This window comes from Petaurus breviceps, unplaced genomic scaffold (assembly GCF_028583685.1).
Source record: "Petaurus breviceps papuanus isolate PSGF00001 unplaced genomic scaffold, PetGlider_PUasm1.0 90845, whole genome shotgun sequence".
NCBI classification, from domain to species: Eukaryota; Metazoa; Chordata; class Mammalia; order Diprotodontia; family Petauridae; genus Petaurus; species Petaurus breviceps.
Window position 1 is genome coordinate 17,111,441 of NW_027187359.1, and position 21,004 is coordinate 17,132,444.

At 35.5% G+C, this 21,004-nt stretch overlaps 1 pseudogene; it reads right to left on the reverse strand.

Moving 5' to 3' along the window:
• Nucleotides 1–1,127: 1,127 nt before the first annotated feature.
• LOC138148995 (ELL-associated factor 1 pseudogene) lies at nt 1,128–18,148 on the reverse strand (annotated as a pseudogene).
• Nucleotides 18,149–21,004: the final 2,856 nt, after the last annotated feature.

Sequence of the window (21,004 nt, forward strand, 5' to 3'; positions counted from 1 at the left end):
GGGAAAACTGGAATATAGTATGGCAGAAACTGGGCATAGACCAGTATCTCTAAATGGGTGCATGATCTAGGTACAAAGGTTGATACTGTAAGCAGTCTCCTAAAACAAGGAATAGTTTACCTATCAGACTTGTGGAGAGGGAAAGACTTTATGACTAAACAATATTTCTATTATTTCTTAAAAAAAACATTCATTTTAAAATCCACTGAATGAGTTATGTCCAAAGAAAGATGGATTTTCCTTATAAACTCAGTACTCAAACCTCCAATTTCATGTAGTCATTACACCTACACATGAGGTTCTTCTGTCTGGTACATAACCATTTACTTTCTCAAATTCAAAATAGAAGTAAAATTGTAATTTTGCCTTTTATCAATAAGGTAAAGAACTCCAATATGTATATGATTGCTACATGTGCACAGAGCATTGGTTTTACTACAAACTTAAGTTCTGTACACAGTAGGTATTTAATAAATATTTCACGAATTAAACATAATAGAAGCCATTATGGTACAATGGAGAAAATGCTGGAGCCTTGGGTTTTACTCCCATCTTTGTTTTAAACTAGCCACAGTAAGCTTCTCTAAGCCCCTCCTCCTTTGGAACAAAGGGACTCAGACTGATCATATAGAATGTTCTCTCTCCCTCTATGCCTAAGTCTGTCTCCACTGGCCTATCAGGTCAGGAAGACTACAATCTTCATTCCTACCTGACCAATAATTTGAAGAGACTATAATGTATTTTTGGGATGCTGTATTTCCCCAAAAGGACTGAAGAAAAATGTCCATACTAGTGACTACCAAAGACGTATAACACTTTAACACTCAATCTTTCAACAACTAAGACACCCCCACAACTGTTCAGGTTTTTCATCTGTGACAGTAACCACAAAAAAAACAAAACAAACCAACCACTCTTAGTTATTCACTCTACAGAACAAAATAAAACTTTTAAAAGAGATTATTCCCAAAATAAAGAACAATCCTGTTCCATCTCTTAGATTCACTCTCAAACTCCTCACTGATCACTAATCCCCCAGTACTCTCTTTTGTGGTGTGTTTCTTGTTACCATTCTGCTGCCTCCACATGTTCACCTATCAAAGAGATGGATGTAGGATCTTCTAATACTAGTCATCACAGTCACTCCCAGATTAATTCAATTATAAGTCACTTTGAAGGGTCTTCATCTGATGGCTGTTTCCTGGGTTAGGCTGATGCCACTGGCCACACAGTTTCCGTGAGTGAAGTGCTGGTAAGAAGGTTATGGGGGTGAGGCCCAAGCAGCCAGCTCCTCTCCTTTGCTACTTGAAATCCTGAGCTGCTCCTGCTGCTACTTATCTGTTCAATTACTTTAATCTCTGCTTTCAGCTCTCTTTTACGATTATGCAGATGAAGTTTGGGGGAGGAATTATCTTTCACAGGGAAGGTTTTCTGTCCAACTGGTGACTTTTTTGGGACTCTGAATGGTACAGGAGATGGTGGTGTCCAAACAGGGAACTGGTTCTTCTATTTGGGTCTGGATTTTGCTGCTTCCATCATCTCTTGTTTTCTTGACCTGAATGCTGTTACTGACTTTTTCCAGCACACATACATCACTGTCATTAATGATGCAAACACAATCTTTCAGATATGATCTTTTGTTTCCTTTGAATATAGTCATTGGAGGTATGGATTCAGAAGGTTGTGGTATTTTAATTGTGATTTCATCTTCCTTTCCTAACCTGTAGTTCTTCGCATGAAGTTTCTATAACTTCTGGTTTAAAATCACAATGGATGGTGTGGAGGGAGGATTTGGTCTCTCTCTCTCTTTTTTTTTTTTTTTTGGTTTTTGGAGGGCAATTGGGGTTAAGAAACTTGCCCAAGGTTACACGGCTAGTATTTTTGTGTGGGTGTTAAGTGTCTGAGGCCAGAACCGAACTTGGGTCCTCCTGACTCCAGGGCCAATGCTCTACTCACTGTGCCACCTAGCTGCCCCTGATTTGGTCTCTTCTTGAAGCTCTCTGTGAGTTTATGGCCATGCTCCTTAAGGTGCAGAAGCAGTCGGTTCACAGTACAGTTTGTGACCCTCTCTCTGAAAGAGGAAGTGGCCTCCCCCGATCACCCAGACTGAAACCTGAAACACTAAACACAGGTTTTTAAACAGAAGGAAGTAATATTGAATAGTGGAGAGAGTATTACATTTGGAGCCAGGGGACCAGGGTTCAAATCCTCCCCCTGCCATTTGGGTAAGTCACAACTTCCGTGGACTTCAAATCCCTTGTGTATGAATTGAAATATATAGATAAAGGTATTTTCTTGTACAACAATTCTGTTTTATGTATATGTAGGTGATAAAGTGAAAGAAATCATGGTTTAGAAGTTAGAAGACAGTAGTTTAATTCTATCAAGTTTGTGGTGTAAGTGTACACATTCAGCCAATTTAGTAATGACTCCTGTATTGTTAATCACTGTTTTCTGCCTCTTAGTTTATTCTGTCAGACACAATTGAAAGATTTCTTAGTTTTGCTGAATTCTCTACACAAAGGGTGTATTTCTGGTTACTGAAGAAGGAAGAGACATCAGATGTAAAGGTAATATTAAATGAAATGCAATATTTTAAATATATATATTTTAATTTAATTAATAAATATATAAATTTAAATTTATAATTATATATATATATATATATATATATATATATATATAAAACCAATTCCATTCATTTGTGATGGAATTTGGATCTTCTCATATTCATCACCTCCCAATTCCCCTCTACAAAAACATTGCCAACAAATAGGCATTGAAGCTTCTGGTCAGTTTTTAATCATTTCACCACTCTTGTGTCATTCTTGAGTCATGTTTTCAAACATGCTTTTGACTATTCTCCCCATCTTTCCCGATTTGCATCAAAGCCATGCTTATTAATTTACCTTTAAATTTACCTTTATTGGTACTAATGAAGTGCTCATAAACTTTTTTAAAATCTCTTTACCTTTTCAACAAATTTTGGAGTATAAGCTTCCAATAATATTTATTTTTATTTTATTTTATTGGTGGGGGAGGTAGGATGATTGGGGTTAAATGACTTGCCAAAGGTCAGATGGCTAGTTTTGTGTTAAGTGTCTAAGGTCGGATTTGAACAAAGTGCCTCCTGATTTCATGTCCGGTGCTCAATTCACTGTGCCACCTAGACACCCCCAGCTTCCAATAATATTATACACACATATACATATACGTATAATACACATACACATGTACACACATATATCCATCTTTAGTACTGCAATATAAGGTAGAACAGTAGACAGTGAAATTATGATATTAATTGCCTTTGGACAAATAAAAAATACCAATTCTATTTCCCTCTTTAAGAAGTCTCTTCTATTTTGCTGCAAGACTGTTTAGCTCAGTTTTTGGCATATAGTAGGTATTAAACAAATGTTTTTTTTTTTACTTGACTTTTCCCTTTTTAATTATATTTATTGGGGGAATATATATTGATATGATGGATTTCCTATTATAGCATGTCCATTGCGTCATGGAGTTAGGATTTAATAGAGTAATAACAATTAATTTTATTAACCATTTATGCTTATAGACAGTCTTCTCTTACTGTTACCCTGCCACCATTTCTAGCTAAGTGGGTCATACAGGATCGAAGGGTATTGTTTTATTTGACTTTGTTTCAAAGATTGAAGCAATCAAGTAATTCATAACTCAGTGGCCAGCACAATCAGCTGATGACACCATAGTCATATGTTTACTAAATCTTTGTTTACTTACTAGTCTTATAAACCTTACAAAGCAAATAATGTCAATATTTTAATGATGATTTGTCCTAGTCTTTCTAATTAATCTAAAAATGTAAAATCATAGAATCCTCTCAACATTTAGACAACATTTTTTTGCCTAAAATATAATAAATAGGACATAATTTGAATTTATGTGTAAATCATTTAGAAGACTATAGTAGTCTTTACCATGAAGTATGAATAAAAAGGGCAATAAAGAAAAATAAAGACATTCCAGTATTTTTTAAAAAAGTATTTTTGGAGCCTGAATGAAGGTGTTTAAAGAGGAAGATACCATCAAAAAACGCCTTCACATAATATACTATCCAAAATATTCTTTCCACAGTTTATAGAACAAATGGCAAAGAAAGAAATTTTAAGCCTTGTATTATTTTCTTTCTGTTTGTTCTTTTCTTTTTCTGAAAGCACAGATTTATTTGAAACATTTCTGAGACTATCAAAGCACATTATATTCCCATTCTTTTGTCCAATATTTGTGCTTTTTATAGCTTGCTTTCTATTCTAATCTTCCAACACATTCTTACACTGTCTTTTGTGAAAACCTAATGGCAAAGCAGTTTTCTCTTGATAATTACTTATCTGGAGACTGTATTATTTCCTTCTGCTGTTTGCCATTTCACATAAACCTGCATATATGTTTCTTTCTTTTATTCATATCCGTGACATTTGGGCTTTTCCAAATGCTAACTTACCTGCACTGGGTCTTGTCTCTATCTGACTGCAGAACAATCACACTAAAAAAAATTCACTTCATTGATTTATTCTGGGCCATTAAGAACTCCTTGTAAGCATTTTTTGGGTCCCATCACTAAAGTGAGAAAATACCAGGAATTTCAAGATAAATTTTAAGTTGAGTACAAACTAATCTTTAATATATAAACTTGCTTTACTTGCTTAAAACATAGAATTTTCTCCTTTGATTAAAGCTTTTGATTTTTACATCTCTAGCAAAAGTGGTAGGTAGGTCCATTTTGCAATGTGGTTAATTACCAACCCATCTGTGTTCAAGCTGAATCTCTTTCTACTTTCTGCACTGGCCGCTTTCCAATCTGCTACTGCTCTGTCTTTTAAACTAGAACCTAAGAAACAATGCCTAGAAAGAGAAAAGAAACTCATCAGAGGGCTTGACACACATCAGGTGATTAATAAATGATTTTTCCTTCATTAATTCTTACTGGGACATTATAACTGCTTATGTAGTAATTTTACAATAATGTGTCATAGAAAATGAATTTCCTGCTTCCCTTGAATTTCATAGTTTCTCCTCACTTCTCATTATGGTACAAACTCATGTTCTTATCATAAAACATTTGATCTTATATCTCAGCTAATTATTTGCTTGGAGAAGTAGAAGTATATATGGCATACTACAGTTTTCTAAGTTGGTAAACAGCAAAATCCTGATGGATATCATTGGCCTTCATCAACAAGAATGGCATGATAATGATGATGATGATTAATAACTATTTTTATATAGTACTTTAAGGTTTGCTAAGCACTTTACAAATATTATTTTATTTTATCCTTGCAAAATTATGAGCTAGATATTATCATTATTCCCATTTTTAGATGAGGAAACTGAGGCACAAAGCTAAGTTATCTCTTTTGATAAATTTGGTGTGACAAATTATGAGAATCTGGTATATGCTTACTGACCACTGTTATGACATTCCATCTACATACAAATCAAGTCATTATGGTATAATAGAAAAAAAAAACACATTGTAGTATCAAAATCTTAGAGCTGAAATGGAATTTAGAGTTCATCTCGTCCAAAGTTTCACTTTATAGATGAAGGAACTAAAGTCCAAAGAAGTAACTTGTCCAATGTAGCCCAGGTAGTGTGTAGCAATTGAATAAGTAGATATGAGATGATTATGCTTCTGCCTAGCTCTGTGCAAATTATTTAACTGTTTTTTTTTTCAGTTTCAATAAGACTAAATACCTACAAGATCCAGTCTGTGGTTCTAGGAAGGAAATATAGATATCCATATTGGCATAGACACAGCTAAGTTAGACTGAACCACTACCAATAAAACACTGAGTTTCATGGAGATCTTTCATCAGATGAACTATGATTCTCTAAAATCTTAGCACTGTTACCTCTACAATATTTTCTGACCTCAATGCTCCCCTTTTCCTAAATTTAGATTATTGCCTTGACCTTTGTTTTTGTGATATTATTATTATTATTTTTTACCTTGAGGAATTCTTATTCTTAATCATAATGCGGGATTTTGTTTGATCTTTTGGTTCATGTCTTGGATCATGATATTTTTTCCCTTCTTGTATATTTTCTCCACTCAATGACTAATAATCTTACCTCATTATTGGTAATGATTCCCTCTTCATAAAGGTAGAGACTCAATAAGGGTCATATCTTTCATTTATGATATTATTGATATGGAACAAATAGCTCTTTGTGATGTTTCTTGTAGTCATATTTTGTTAAAACCATGTATGGCATTTTATAGGGGGGAACAGAAATAATGAATGTAAAATTCTTTGACATTTTTAATATAAATATTAATTATCATCATCATTATTTTTAATAACAATAGCAATAGTATTTTTAGATTGACACCCTGTTTTTTAATACTAACAAATCACAGAACTACCCATTCCTGTTTGAGCTCATGGGGCCAAAACTAATATGTCTAATGACAATGTTATACAATGGGCAGCTAGGTGGCATAGGTGACAGAGTGCTAGGTCAGGAATATTTATGTTCCCGAGTTCAAATCTGACCTCAGGCACTTATTAGCTCTATGAGTCTGGGCAAGTCACTTAACTTTGTGTCAGTTTTGTCATCTGTAAAATGAGCTTAAAAAAGACATTATAAACCACTTCAGTTTCTTTGAGAAGAAAATCCCAAATGGGGTCATGAGGAGTCAGATAAGACTGAAACAACTCGACTACTACAACAACAATATTTGAACACACTACCTCAAATACTTGGAAACAATTATCATTTCCCACTAAGTCCTCTCTTCTCCAAGCTATACAACCCTCATTCCTTAAATTGGTTGTTATATGACACAGCCTCAAGGTTTTTCATCCTGGTTTCATTCACCTGGATTCACTGCAGAATAGTAATGTCCTATATAAAATTTGACATTCAGAAGTAGTTTCAGAATTAAGTATTGGATACAATAATTTGGAGATGTGTAAGGCCGGTGAGGTCCGGAGCTAACAGGAGTGCACGTGGTCGCCTGGGGAGGGCAAGTGAGGGACCAAAGGTCACATAAGCGCTGCTGAGGATGCACCACGGGACGGGATGCTGGCATCCCGTCACAGGGTCTCCAAAAGTGCTAAGTTGGCATCATGGGATGAGGCCCTAGTGTTTCACCATGGGATGGTCACGTGGTAAGATGTGGCTTGGCTTTCCTCCTCCTCTTTGGAACGGCGCATGATTGGCTCGCTGTGGCCTGGATGAGTGTAGGGGAGGAGCGGCTAGCAAGAGGATATAAGGGACAACACGGAGGGAGGAATCAGTCAGCCGGGAGAGAGTTTCGGATAGAAGATGTAACCTGTAGTCCTCAATAAAGAAAAGTGTACCTTCCTTGGATTCTGTGGAGTCATTCTCTAGCAATAGCTGGAGCCAGAGACGTCCGAAGCCTGTTGAGGTGATTATACCTACCCACACAACGTAGCGGAATGCTACAGAGGTGGTTTGAGCAGGGCAGAGTAGAGAAGAACTAAGACATACTTATTCCTGGGAGCTGTCTTTTAATTCATCTGAACATTATGATTATTTTCTCAACCATAGCATATGCTAAAATATTGAACTTCCAATATTAAAACTCCAAGATCTGTGTTCAAACAAACCACTATCTGAACAAGTCTCCCAAATCTTGCATTTGTGAAGGTGATTTTTTAAACGTGAAGTTGATTTTTTAAACAAAAGTGAAAGACTTTAAATTTGTCCCTACTGAACTTCAAATTATTAGTTTCAGCACAATCCTTTAGGCATTCTTGTTCTCTGATTTGATTCAATTCAATTTAAAACTTCTATTAAGCATTTCCATATGCCAGGTATTGTGGTAAATGCTGGGGATACAAGTAAGAACAATAAAGCCAGTTTCTATCCTTGAGGAGCTTATAATTTGATGGAAGAACACAAAAGGAAGTTGGAGGAAGGGAAATAATACAAGAAGGTATTCTGAGGGAGAGGAGGATGAAAGAATTGGGAAATCCTGAGAATCCAAGTTTGAGTTGAACATGATGAGATTTCTAGTGATCATTTTATCCTGGGTGATTAGTGCATCTTGGAAGGGTCATTTTGCTCCCTGGAGTTCTGACAAAGAAGTGCAGAGGGAAAATGGAGTGATTCCGTCTTCCAGTATTTTTGCTCTTCTTGCCAGATTTGTCATTTGTAAATTGAATTGACAACCCATCTATTTATAAATTTAAAAGGTATGACATCTATACCTTTTACACAAGTCATTGATAAAAATATCAAAGGGCATGAAGCCGAGAATATATTTCTGACAAAATCTAAATTGATAATGAATGGATCAGTCAAGCAATCAACAAACATTTATTAAGCACTTACTATGTTACAGGTACTGTATTAAGTATAGCAGATTGGAAGAAAGAGAAAGAGGAGGGAGCTCACATTCTGATAAGGGAAAGGAATAGGAGTAAATTTACAATATATACCGGTTAAGTGGAAGGTTATGTGAGAAGAAATGATGTTACAGTTGCTAGAACCAGAAAAGGTCTCCAATAAAAGGTGAGGTTTAATCTGATTCTCAGAAAAAGGACAGGAGATCTAAAAGGCAAGACAGTTTACAACAAATACTGCAATGAGTAGGACAGGAAGTCAATTAAGGCGAGACAATAGAAATGCTTTCTTACCAAGAGGATCTGGTTGAGTTTTGAGAGCATAAATCTGTAATAGACCGAATTAGCATGGTTATAGGATTTCCTGCAGTTCCTTTTAGTAGAAGGTAAATAGGATCGAATGAGGTAGGTGGTGAGTGTAATCCATAGCAGGGAGTTTTCAAAATATTAGCAGAGATTTCAGGGGCATCTAGGTGGTGAAATGGATAGAGCACTGAAGTTAGGAGTACCTGAGTTCAAATCCAACTTCAGGCATTTACTAGCTATGTGATTCTGGGCAAGTCACTTAACCTCCGAAGAAAAAGTTGTAAAGAAGATAAATTGTACAAGGTAGCAAGGGATTTTAGAGTACAGGATAATGGGAGATTGAATTGGTTCATCCAGAGGTTAAGATTTCTTAGGAAGGAAAAGTAGGGTTAGAGTAGGGCTTGTCACCTGGGATAGTAGGAGAGATAAAGGCATTATAGGTCATAGAGAGGACGAAAAGTAGGTTAATGAGGAGATTCAGGTCTAGATAGACAAGGAAAGATAAAAAATTATTCTTGTGTAGGAGAATTTTGGAGATTCGAACATGAACATGAAATGCCTATGGTTAATGGCAAGATCAAGGATATGAATATCCCTACATGTAACAAGTAGATCGAAGGAGTAGGACATCAACGTCAAATAGATCGAGGAAGTGGGAAAATAACATCTTTGGGGCAACATCAACAGATACTGAAATCCCTTAGTATGAAATCCAGAGTCAGAGAGGAGACCAAGGACCAAATATTCAACTCAGTGAGAAAGAAAGGAGAATGTCCTAGGTTTCTAATGGCTACTAGAATCTGGACTGACTGATAACTTTGGATTGTGTGAACCTCAAGGGAGAAGTTGCTGTGCAAGGGCCATACAAAGAGAGTCTGAAAGTGTCAATGGGATGAAAGAGTTATTTGGTTTCTCCCACCATCACTATTAAGTCAGGGGATATGCATGAAATTACAATCAATACTATAAACAGTGTAACCATGGTTGCACTATCATTTAAAAGAATCCACATCTAAGTACCAAAAATGGAAGGATCATTAGAGGAAATGGAATAATGTGAGAGGAAGTTTGTTAATTTGTAATAGAATTTCCAGACAGTATAATCCAGACTGAGTATCACTGAGGTCTGTTTATCAAAAAAAAGATGAAAATGTTCAAGGTTAATGCCTGAGGTTTATAAACAATGTTGAACTGTCAAATTTGCATTTTTGCTTTGTCTTAGCTAGTGTCAGGGGTATGCTGAAGGCAACTTGAAACAGTTCATGAAAACCAACTGTTAAATTTTAGGTGTGAGCATATATACCTCAGCAAATTTTACAAATAAGGCTTTGATTCATTCTTTCATTGATTGTCTGTACTTAAAGTGATAGAGAAAATGTCAATAATGCAGATTAAACCTGAAAGTGTATCATGTGTACATTTATCTTTGAGAGATGGATGTTAAACATTTAATAGCATACCTATAACCTCAAAGCAGATAGGAACAAGTGATTTTCACCCTCCCAGGAGTCTACTATGTCCCAGAACCAACTCATGGCAAAGGCTGGTATTGTTGCTATCAGGACCTCTGGAAATCAAGTGATGAGTCAATTTCACAGAGCAGATCTACACAGGATATTAACCAAACTATATGCACTGTTATTTTTTTAAATCAGCTGTCAGATCAGGCCAGTAGTTAAATAATAAAACCTGAAGTCTTGAGGAATTGACAAAAAAGAAATATTTTAAGAAAACTGAAGCAATAATGTTTTATCAGTATGTATACTATATTAGTAAAACAGCTCAAGTCAAAAAGGCTTTTGTGGCTCCTGGCTAAGAAGTTAGTTTCAGTTTTATGTGGGAATGTTACAGGGGAATAAGAACAAAAAGGTGATAACTTTTCAGCAGTTCACCAAATCATTTAGCAAAGCAGCTAGGGCAAGGGAATAAGGATTTTTGTCCCAGTGTTTTGAAGGTTCTTGGGAACAAATCCATCTCTCCCTTGCTTCATATTATTGGTCAAATAGCCTAGGGTTTTTTAGCTGCTTTTAATCAGTGCAGTAATCTCTAAAATGTAGCATTTCCCCTGCCCATTTTTAGCATTTTAGTTGGCAACAGAATAGAAAACAGAAAAGAGAACTTTTCCATTCTCTTGAAGTTTTTTTTTTGGGGGGGGCTTATAGTATTGTCACTGCAACTCAAGTATCTTACTATATGCATTAAATTATTATTTTTTTAAATCAGCTGTCAGATCAGGCCATTAGGTAAATAATAAAACATAAAGTCTGGAGGAATTGACAAAAAAAACCATAAATCTTTTAAGAAATCTGATCCACAATGTAGAAATTTTCTGAAAAAATGTCTTCAGAATTAGAAGAATGAAAAAAGAATAGAATAGGGAAGGAGAGACAACCAGTTGAAATTAGTTAGTATAATGTAAATAGTAGAGATAAGCTCCTTGAGGCCAGGGACCATTTCATATTTGTATTTGTATCCCTAGTACCTAGATTACTTGTCTCACCATAGTAAGTATTTTATAAATTTTTGTGATTTGAACTGAGTATGATTATTTATCTGGGGGATACTTCTATGCCAGTGTAAACCCTACTGTCAACTTTGTTAATAATAGTGTATTTATTTTGTCTTTAGCATCCCTGTGTTTGAGGCTAGGTTCTAGTTCTAATAGCTTCACTTATACCAAATAGAGGTGTATCAGCAATGCCATATTCACAATGCCTATAGAGATTACAAATATGCTGATATAATTATCCATTACAAAATACGTCATGTTTGCCATATGAGGAAATAAACTAGAAAATTTATTAAGATACCAAAAGACTGAGTCCCAAAACCAGAAAGTGAAAGCCATCAGAGTAGTTATGATATTGGCACAGGTAGATAAAGTAGAAAGCACCCACATTTTCAAGCCTTTAAAACAGAACAGACTACCTCAGGCAAAGGTCCTCCTCTCCCCACACACAGCAACCACCCAGCGTCCTGGAAGCGCGCTCCCAGCAGCTCCGGCCCCTGGCAGTCCTCAGCAGGAGTCCTTAGCAGAAAGTCCTTAGCAGTCCTAACTCAAAAAGGGCTTCGCGCTGCCACTGCCTCTGCTGCTGCCGCCGTCACCACCACCGCCAGCCAACGCAGGAACGCTAGCTTGGCTTCTGCTTCCTCTTGCTCCACCCCTTCCTGCTACATCAGCAAGTCCAACGGGGCATGGAAGATCTTTAAATCCCATAACCCTTACAAGAGGTTTTCTACTATATGATATGGAAATGAACTAATGCCACTTCATATTATAGCAGAAAGGGATCTGGACTTGGATCCAGATCTTGGTTGAAATTTCAAATCTGTAATTTATTACATGTGATTATGAGCGTCACTTCCCCCTGTTTGAGAAGGTTTTCTCATTTCTCTAATGAAAGGTTTGGAAAAATCCAGCCTGAAGCAACCTCCCAAATTCTGTGATTCATGAAATTGGTATATTCTTTTCCAATACACTGGAGTGTTTGCATGGCACCTCTGCAAGTCCAAAAATGGCCCAGGGTTTCTGCCTACAATGCAAAGTAGTTTCCTTTGTCAAAAAACATCTCTCTTATTTTTATGTATTTATAATAAAAAACATTTTTTTAAATTCACAAGCCAGTTATTTTCCCTCATAAGACAGGATTCTTTACCTTTCAGGCATAGATTTAGCCTCTGTCACCTATAGACAATAGCCTAAAATTATCCTTATCTTGACCTTGATGCTGCTAGAAATTTCAGGCATTTTATAACCTTGTCTCATCACAGTGGCAATTTCTTCTTTTTATCCTGTTTAACTGCATTCTGTTTTATGGAAATGGCTAGATTTACAGCCTGAGGAAAGAAAGGTGTCTTTTCCTGAAAAGCTGAATAAATATTGAATGGGTAGTGGAAGTGTTAGTTCAATTTTATGTATGAAACCGTCTACTTCTATGATCTGCCCACCATGTAGATTCTTGTTAATCCTTGTTGTGTTTTGGGGTTATTTTTATTAGCAAGAGCTGAAAAGACAAAAAACTTCAGAGTACTTTGTGGCTAAATGCAAGAAGATAATAAGTTGAAAAAAAAAAGCCCAAGAAAATGCTTTATCTTGGTTAATGAAAGAGCAATGATACCAACATTGGAAAATAACAGAAAACCCACAAATCATTTTTATTTCACATTGGGAGGTCTTTTGGTGCTTTAATTTGAATACACATGCATCTGATTAATTTTCTCTGCTTAGCAACACTAATTTATTGAATATAGCACTATGCTGCGAGGGCGCAAAGTAAAAGATGAAGGCTATTTCCCTTTATAGCCTTCCAAAGTAACTAATTGAGGGGTGGAACAGTTATGATATATGCAAAAGTTGATCACATACTTATATTACTATATAAGTATAAACAACTAGGGAATATAGCTTATGGATTTGGAAAGCACTTCAGGGATACTACTAAGGACTGAAGTAAATATAAAAGTCTTCTTGATAGATGGAAATAGACCTTTGACTAAAAATCAAGGAAATTTTGATTGCTTTAGAGGAATTTTATATGGAGGGATGTACCAATAACTGGAGGTTGTAATATAGCAAGTCTACTCAAAGGGAATTTGAACTTATAATTTCTATTGTACAAAGGAGAGATTTTTTTTTAATTTACTTGAAAAGATCTTTTATCTTCCAAGCCCTGTGAAGTTATTAGAATGGCAAGGAGAAGGCCAATAGAAGACCACTACATTAACATAGTACATCCATAAACATGTTTGGCATGGTAGATGTGCATTCTGTTGAGACAAGAATTAAATAAGGAAACAACAGGCTAGATTGAATTTGGAAATCATTCTATACTATTAATTATCCCAAATTGCCCCTTGGTTCAAGGACTCCTTTTTAACAAACTTTAAAAAGATAATTTAGTTCAACAAACAAATATCATCTACCTGTGAAACTTGGAATGCCACTTGCAGATGAATCACAAGCAATAGCAAAACATGCATGTAGGTTGCAGCATATTTTCTATGATAACTTAAATATAAAAGTAGCATAAAATATATCACTGGAAAAATGAAGTGAGATGGAAACTTACTATTTTAACTTTAAACCCATTTGCTTTTTCTCCCTGTCTTTCATAGATGACCCTGACAGACTTTAAAAATCATTCAGTGTCTGAAGTATCACTATAGGTTACCCTAAAGTAGAGATCCTAACAAAACAAGGCTGTTTCAAATATCAGGTAATACATGTATTTACAATTACTTTATCTTAAGAAAATTGAAAAAGTATCTTCACCCGGTGCTGTGTGCTCAGAAAGAATTCTGGGTGTTCATGCAAAGAGTTCTTAGGAGCTAAGGCAAAAAATATCACATAAATAGGATTTTGTTGATTTCATGTGTTCTAAATATAGCCATAACAGGATAAAGTGTGCTTTACTTATTAAGGAGCATCATATTATTGTGAATGTGTTGAAGGCACAAGTACAGAAGCAAAAAAAAGTAAAGAGCCCTTCTTTTTAACAATAAAGAAAAGTAAAATGTTAAAATCATGTGTGTTTAACCTGATCAGTTGAACTCAATAACATCTAAGTGCTTAAAGGTATGTCTCATTAAAGGTAAATGTCTCACTGGAAATATATAGGAATGCTGAGGATTTATGTGGGTTTATTTTGTATCCTGCAACTCTACCAAATTTATTTATTGTCTCAAGTGGTTTTTTACTTTATTCTCTAGATTCTCTAAGTATATCATCTGCAAAGAGTGATATCTTAGTATCTTCTTTTCCTAATTTGATTCCTTCAATTTCTTTTCCTTTTCTTATTGCTACTACTAACATTTCTAGTACCAAAATTGAATAAGAAGGGTCATAATGGACATCCTTGTTTCACCCCTGATCTTATTGGAAATGCTTCTAGCTTATCTCCATTGCATGTAATACTTGCTGATGGTTTCAGATAGACATTACTTATTATTTTAAGGAAGACTCCATTTTTTCCCTATACTTTTAGTGTTTTTAATAGGAATGGGTGTTGTATTTTGTCAAAAGCCTTTTCTGCATCTATTGTGATAATCATATGGTTTCTGCTGGCTTTGTTGTTAATATGATCGATTATACTGGTAATTTTCCTAATATTGAACCGCCCCCCCCGGAATAATTCCTACCTGATCAAAGTCTATTATTTTTGTGATAAGTTGCTGTAGTCCTTTTGCTAATATTTTATTTAAAATTTTTGCATCTATATTCATTAAGGAAATTGGTCTATAATTGTCTTCCTCCATTTTGTCTCTTCTCAATTTAGGTATCAGTACCATATTTGTGTCATAAAAAGTATTTGGTGGGACTCCTCCAATTTTGCTGAATAGTTTGTAAAGTATTGAAAGCAATTGTTCTTTAAATTTTTGATAGAATTCACTAATAAATCAATCTGGCCCTGGAGATTTTTTCCTAGGGAGTTTGTTGAGAGCTTGTTCATTTTCATTTTCTGAGTTGGGGTTATTTAAGTAATTTACTTCCTCTTCAATTAATCTAGGCAATTTATATTTTTGTAAATATTCATCCATTTCACTAAGATTGACAAATATATGGCATACCATAGGGCAAAATAATTCCTAATTATTGTTTTAATTTCCTCTTCATTGGAGGTAGATACTTGTAATTTGGTTTTCTTCTTTCTTTTTTTTTGTCATATTGACTAAAGGTCTATCAATTTTATTGTTTTGTTTTCATAAAACCAGATATTAGTTTAATTTTTAACTGTAATTTAATAGTTTGCTGTTTTAAACAATATTCTTATGTTTTTGTTTTTTGGAGGAGGGAAGGTGGGGCAATTGGGGTTAAGAGACTTGCCCAAGTTACATGGCTAGTTTTGTGTTAAGTGTCTGAGGCTAGATTTGAACTCAGGTCCTCCTGACTCCAGGGTCAGTGCTCTATTCACTGCACCACCTAGATGCCCCCAATAGTTTTCTTAATTTCAGTTTTATCAATCTCCCCCTTGGTTTTCAGTATTTCTAATTCAGTATTTAATTGGGGATTTTCAATTTGTTCTTTTTCTAGCTTTTTCAGTTGCATGCCTAATTTATTGACCTCCATTTTCTCTACTTTATTCATGTATGCATTCAGGGATATAAAACTTCCCCTAAGAACTGCTTTTGCTGCATCCCACAAGTTTTGCTATGTCTTCACATTATTGTCATTTTCTTGAATGAAGTTACTAAGTATTTCTCTAGTTCTTTGGGATTAAATTATTTAGTTTCCAATAAGTTTTTAGTTTATCTTTCTATGGTCCTTTATTACATATAATTTTTATTGCATCATGATCTGAGGACATATTTAATATTTCTGCCTTTATGCGCTGAATTGTGAGGTTTTTTATGCCCTATTACATTATCAATTTTTCTGTATGTGTCATGCACCCCTGAGAAAAAGGTATATTCATTTTTATCTCCATTCAGTTTTCTCCAGAGGTCTATCATATCTAGCCTCTCTAAAATTCTATTTGCTTCCTTAACTTTTTTCTCATTTATTCTGAGGTTAGATTTATCAAGTTCAGAGAGGGATTGATTGAGGTCCCCCACTAGTAAAGTTTTGCTATCTATTTCTTCCTCTAATTCCCTTAACTTCTCCAGGAATTTGGATTCTATACCACTTGGTGAATATATGTTTAAGTAATACATGTGGTTTTTTTTCCTTGTTTACCTTTTTATGACTCTTGAGTCTTGCATTTGGAAATAAAATTTCCATTGAGATCTGGGTTTTTCATCAGAAAAGTCTGGAAGTCCCTTATTTCATTGAATGACCATCTCCTTGTCTGATAGATTATGTTGAGTTTTGCTGGTTAGTTGATTCTTGGTTTCATTCTAAGCTCTTTTGCCTTACAAAATATCATATTCCAATCCCTCTGATCTTTTAATATAGAAGCTGTTAGTTCTTGTGTGAACCTGACTGTAGTTCCATTATATTTGAATTGTTTCTTACTGGCTATTTCCACTATTTTCTTCTTGACCTTATAATTATGGAATTTGGCTATTATATTTCTTGTTTTTTTTTTTCAATTTGGGATCTCTTTCAGGAGGAGTACAGTGAATTCTTTCAATAACTTTTATCTTCTTCTTCTAGGACCTCTGGACAGTTTTCTTTGATAATTTCTTGAAGGATGTTTTCCAGGCTGCTTTTTTTCATAATGGTTTTCCAGTAGACCAATAATTCTTATATTATCTTTCCTGGATATATTCTCCAGGTCAGTTGTTTTTCCAATGAGATATTTTACATTTTCTTCTAATTTTTCAATCTATATATTTGGTTTGATTGATTCTTGATACCTCATAGAGTCATTAGCTTTGACTTGAATGATTCTAATTTTTAGAGAATTATTTTCCTCAGTTTTTGAAGCTCTTTTTCTATATGTTCAGATTTCATTTTTAGGGAGGTCTTTTCTTCAGATAGATTTTGAACCTACCATCCTAGTTCAGAAATTTGACTTTTTAAGGATTTGTTTTCATCAGTGAGATTTTTTTTTTCCATTTTGGTCAATGTAATTTTAAAAGAATTGGTCATTTTATCTTCTTCCTCTCTAATTTTGCTTTTGAAATCTTTCTTGAGCTCTTCCAAGAATGCTTTTTGGGATGGAAACCAGTTCATATTTTCTTCTCTGGTCTCAGGTGTGGATATAGTTTCTATGATGTCTCTTGAAAGTGATTCTTCTTATTCACAATAATAGGATTCAATCATCTTTGGTTGCTTCTGGATGATTGTGATTGCTTATTTCTTGGCTTTTAAAATGGATTTCTGCTTCTGAGGTACACAGGACTCTGACCCATTCTTCTTAAGCTGGGAGCTAGGGGCCTGGTAGTTGTCTTTGTAGTCTCTGGGTATCTGGACTGAGGCCAAGGCCAGGACTCTCTGTGTTTTCCTGGGTTGCCCTGAGGCTCATAGAGTAAAGTGTGGGGGAGGGGTTATCTGGCCTCTTCAGGTTTCCATCTCTGTACCCCTGGGCTAGAGCTTGGGCAGGTTCAACAGCTGGCAGTCTGCCATGCTGGTGTCTGTGGATTTCCTTGATTGTTCTAAGACACACCTCGGCTTCTGGTATGAGTGCTTGCTGGTTCTACTCCCCCTGGGATTTGGGATCTCCCACTAGTCTGCTTATATGGGGCTTGTTGGGACACCTCCCACCTTTCACTTCATGCTTGGCATAGCTTCAGTCACACCCTTCCTCTAGGACTTCCAAGTCTTCAGCTGGTTCCACTATTTCAGGATTTTACACTGGAACAATAATCTCTTGGTTTTGAGGGTCAGGGAAGGGGAATACAGAAGTTAGGATTTACCTCCACTATCTTGGCTCCCAGTAGTTCAGGTAGATGATTTAAAAAAATCCAGGCTGTGGGTTGAAAGCCCTAGGAGAAGATGCTTTCTCTACCCCATACCCAGCTACAACCATTTCTCCATCCCACAGTGAGAGGTCTGTGAAGCTGGGGCTTGCTCTTGCTCCTCTGTGGTCTGGTCTCAGTACCATGTTGGTACTGCCTGCATGCTCTGGGCTCACACTGCCTAGTCCTATGAGTGCACTTTCTTGGACTGAGAATCTGCCACACTCTGTCTCCCAATGGACTCTGTCACTCTAAAATCCATTCAGATTCATGTTTTTGAAGTTACTGATGAAATTCACAGAATTCATATAAGTTCTTGCTTGCACTACATCATCTTGGCTCTGCCCTACTATGGTATTTTAGCTCATGATTATACTACTTGTGCCCCACCCTCATTATGTCATTTTCCATTTTGAAAATTCTCTCAAAAATTCAAAATCACTGATCTGCAGCACAAATGGAAACAATGGATGAAGAATATGCAGTTCATTTATTATTACATTATCGATCAAGTTATTTATTTATTCTGAAATTTTTCTATCCTAAAGATTTCTGATAAGAGAACACTGAATCAAAGGAGGTTAAAATCAAGGTTTTATGAATATTTGGTTTCCTTTATTTCATTTCAAATAGTACCAATTATAATTTCCATGGAGAAGCAATGGGAGTAGAGCTTTACTTCTTAATAGTCTCTAAAGACATTTGGTGCCCACTTTTTCTCTTCATTATAGACTTTCAACCAAATACCCTTTAGTTTTTTCAAGGAGAATAGTGAAAGAAAATTAAAGGTTGTTCCATAATCTGGTCTCTGAATGAAGTGCTGATGGACAACAGCTCATGGTGAATGATGGATTATAAGGTTTTTTTTCAGAGGAGAAGTATCAAGCCTGTGTTTTTATGTTTAGCATGCAGCAAATCTAAGCCTATAGTACCTCTCATTTTCTACCTAACTCACAACCACCCACTCCCATCCCCCTTCATTATATTTTTTCACTGTCATCTTTTTGTCATTTGAAAAAATCTGCAGAGCAAGACCTTATGTATCCTCCTTCAGTGGGAAGAAGAAATTCTGGAAGTAGAGGGATGCAGAAAGATCTATAAAAGCTATCCCACACACAAAACAGTTGAATATAGTCCAGCATCAGCAGCCTAGAAATTCACTCAGAAGCCTGGGTGAATCTTCCCCTTCTGCTGCCACCCCTGCATACTAATAATGAGGCTAAGTAGAAATCACTTGAGCAGCAAAACTACAAACCCACTTTGAGATTAAATCAGAATAATTGAAAACAAGAGAGAACTGAAGATTTCCTGAGGCAATGCAATACCACAGGGTTCCATGCAATTGAAAAATGAAGAAAAGATGCCAAAAAATAAATAAAAAGCATCTGAAGAAAACAAGTGAAGAATGTATAATCTCAAATGAATCATTGTAGAAAATCACATTCACTAAGTATAACATCAAAGAGGCCCTACCCCACCCCCAAATATTGTATAGTCTGTCCCATGGGGCTACATAGAAGCAAAGGCAAGCATTTTTAAGATGAGAGGAAGCAATGTTGGAGAATCGAAAGTAAAATTTAATAATCTGCCTGACGCAGACCTATGGAAAGTGTTTAAGTGTTCCAAGGGGAAAATAAAATCAATGAAAGGATGAACATCTTGAATTTATACACAATGTGCTATTAATGCTGTTCCAAGTGTCTGATTCTAACACTTTATTTTTCTTATGCCAAATGATGAAGGACCCACTGCATCCCATTAGTTAGTCAGGTGGATGGTGAAACTACAGAATATCAGTTGAATGCTTTACTTCAGTTTTATAGTTGTACATTGATTTGCTTGGAAAATAACTTATTTTATACTTCAGAGAAAATACATCTTCAGAGTTTCTTAAAATAAGCTTTTTTCATTTTTATTTTAGGTGGTATATCTTTTGTATCAAAGACAGTGTGTGGATGAATAAAGGAAGTAAGTTGGTCATGCAGTGGAAATGGTGCTTATACTAAGTGTCAGAACTACACCTGAGGAACATTCAGTTCTAGGGTATAGAAAGGGCTATGTAAGGCAGACAACACTCCAAAAAGAAGGGACTGTTACTACAAAAGTACCACTATATGAGTATTGTTAGAATTTGCAGAGTGGTTAGAAAGACACACAGATGCTCAATGTGCAGAATGAGGCATGCATTTTTTCATGTGCTCATTTCTAAGATTTTTTTCTTGCTTAGGCATACTTTTTAGAAGGGCTTTACTTTTGAATTTTTATTTAACTATTCTGGGGAAGATAAAATACATGCTTATTAATTGGGAAAAAATGCCCAGAGGAATAGTTATACTTTCATACAAGAGAACCATGAGGAGAAAGGTATATGACTGCATTCACCATAAAATCTGGAATCCTGATCAGTTTTATTTGATTAATGTTGATGACTTTCAGCTTAAATAAATGATAAGAACTGAGGAAGTGTTTTAATGATGTATGCACAAAATAAGAATAATGAGAGGAGGATCTTCAGTGCATTAGTTGGACCCTCCAGGAGAATTTTTGGAGAGATATGGACAAGAACCATGTAGGATGTAGAGAGGTTATCTGGATTGTCATCTACATGCCTAAATTCATTGAGGTCTAGAAGATGTCTTCATTATTTGTTTACTAAAAAATAAAAATCAAATATATGACTGATGTTCATGTTTCAATTGTACAATCTGAATTCACAGAATAACAGAATTTGAGAGCCAGAAAAATCCTTTGAGACTTACCTAGATTAAGCTATACCTGACCAAGAATCTTTGTATAACACTTCCAAGAAATGATCAGCATCAGCCAGTTCTCTTTTTGAAAAACTCTGGAAAATACAAACCTTTAAGGCTTACCTAGACTAATCTATACCTGACCAAGAATCCTTCTATATAACACTTCCAAGAAGTGATCACCCAGTTCTCTTTGTGAAAAACTCTGGTGAATACAAACCATTTTCTTCTTACCCAGGCTAATCTACATTT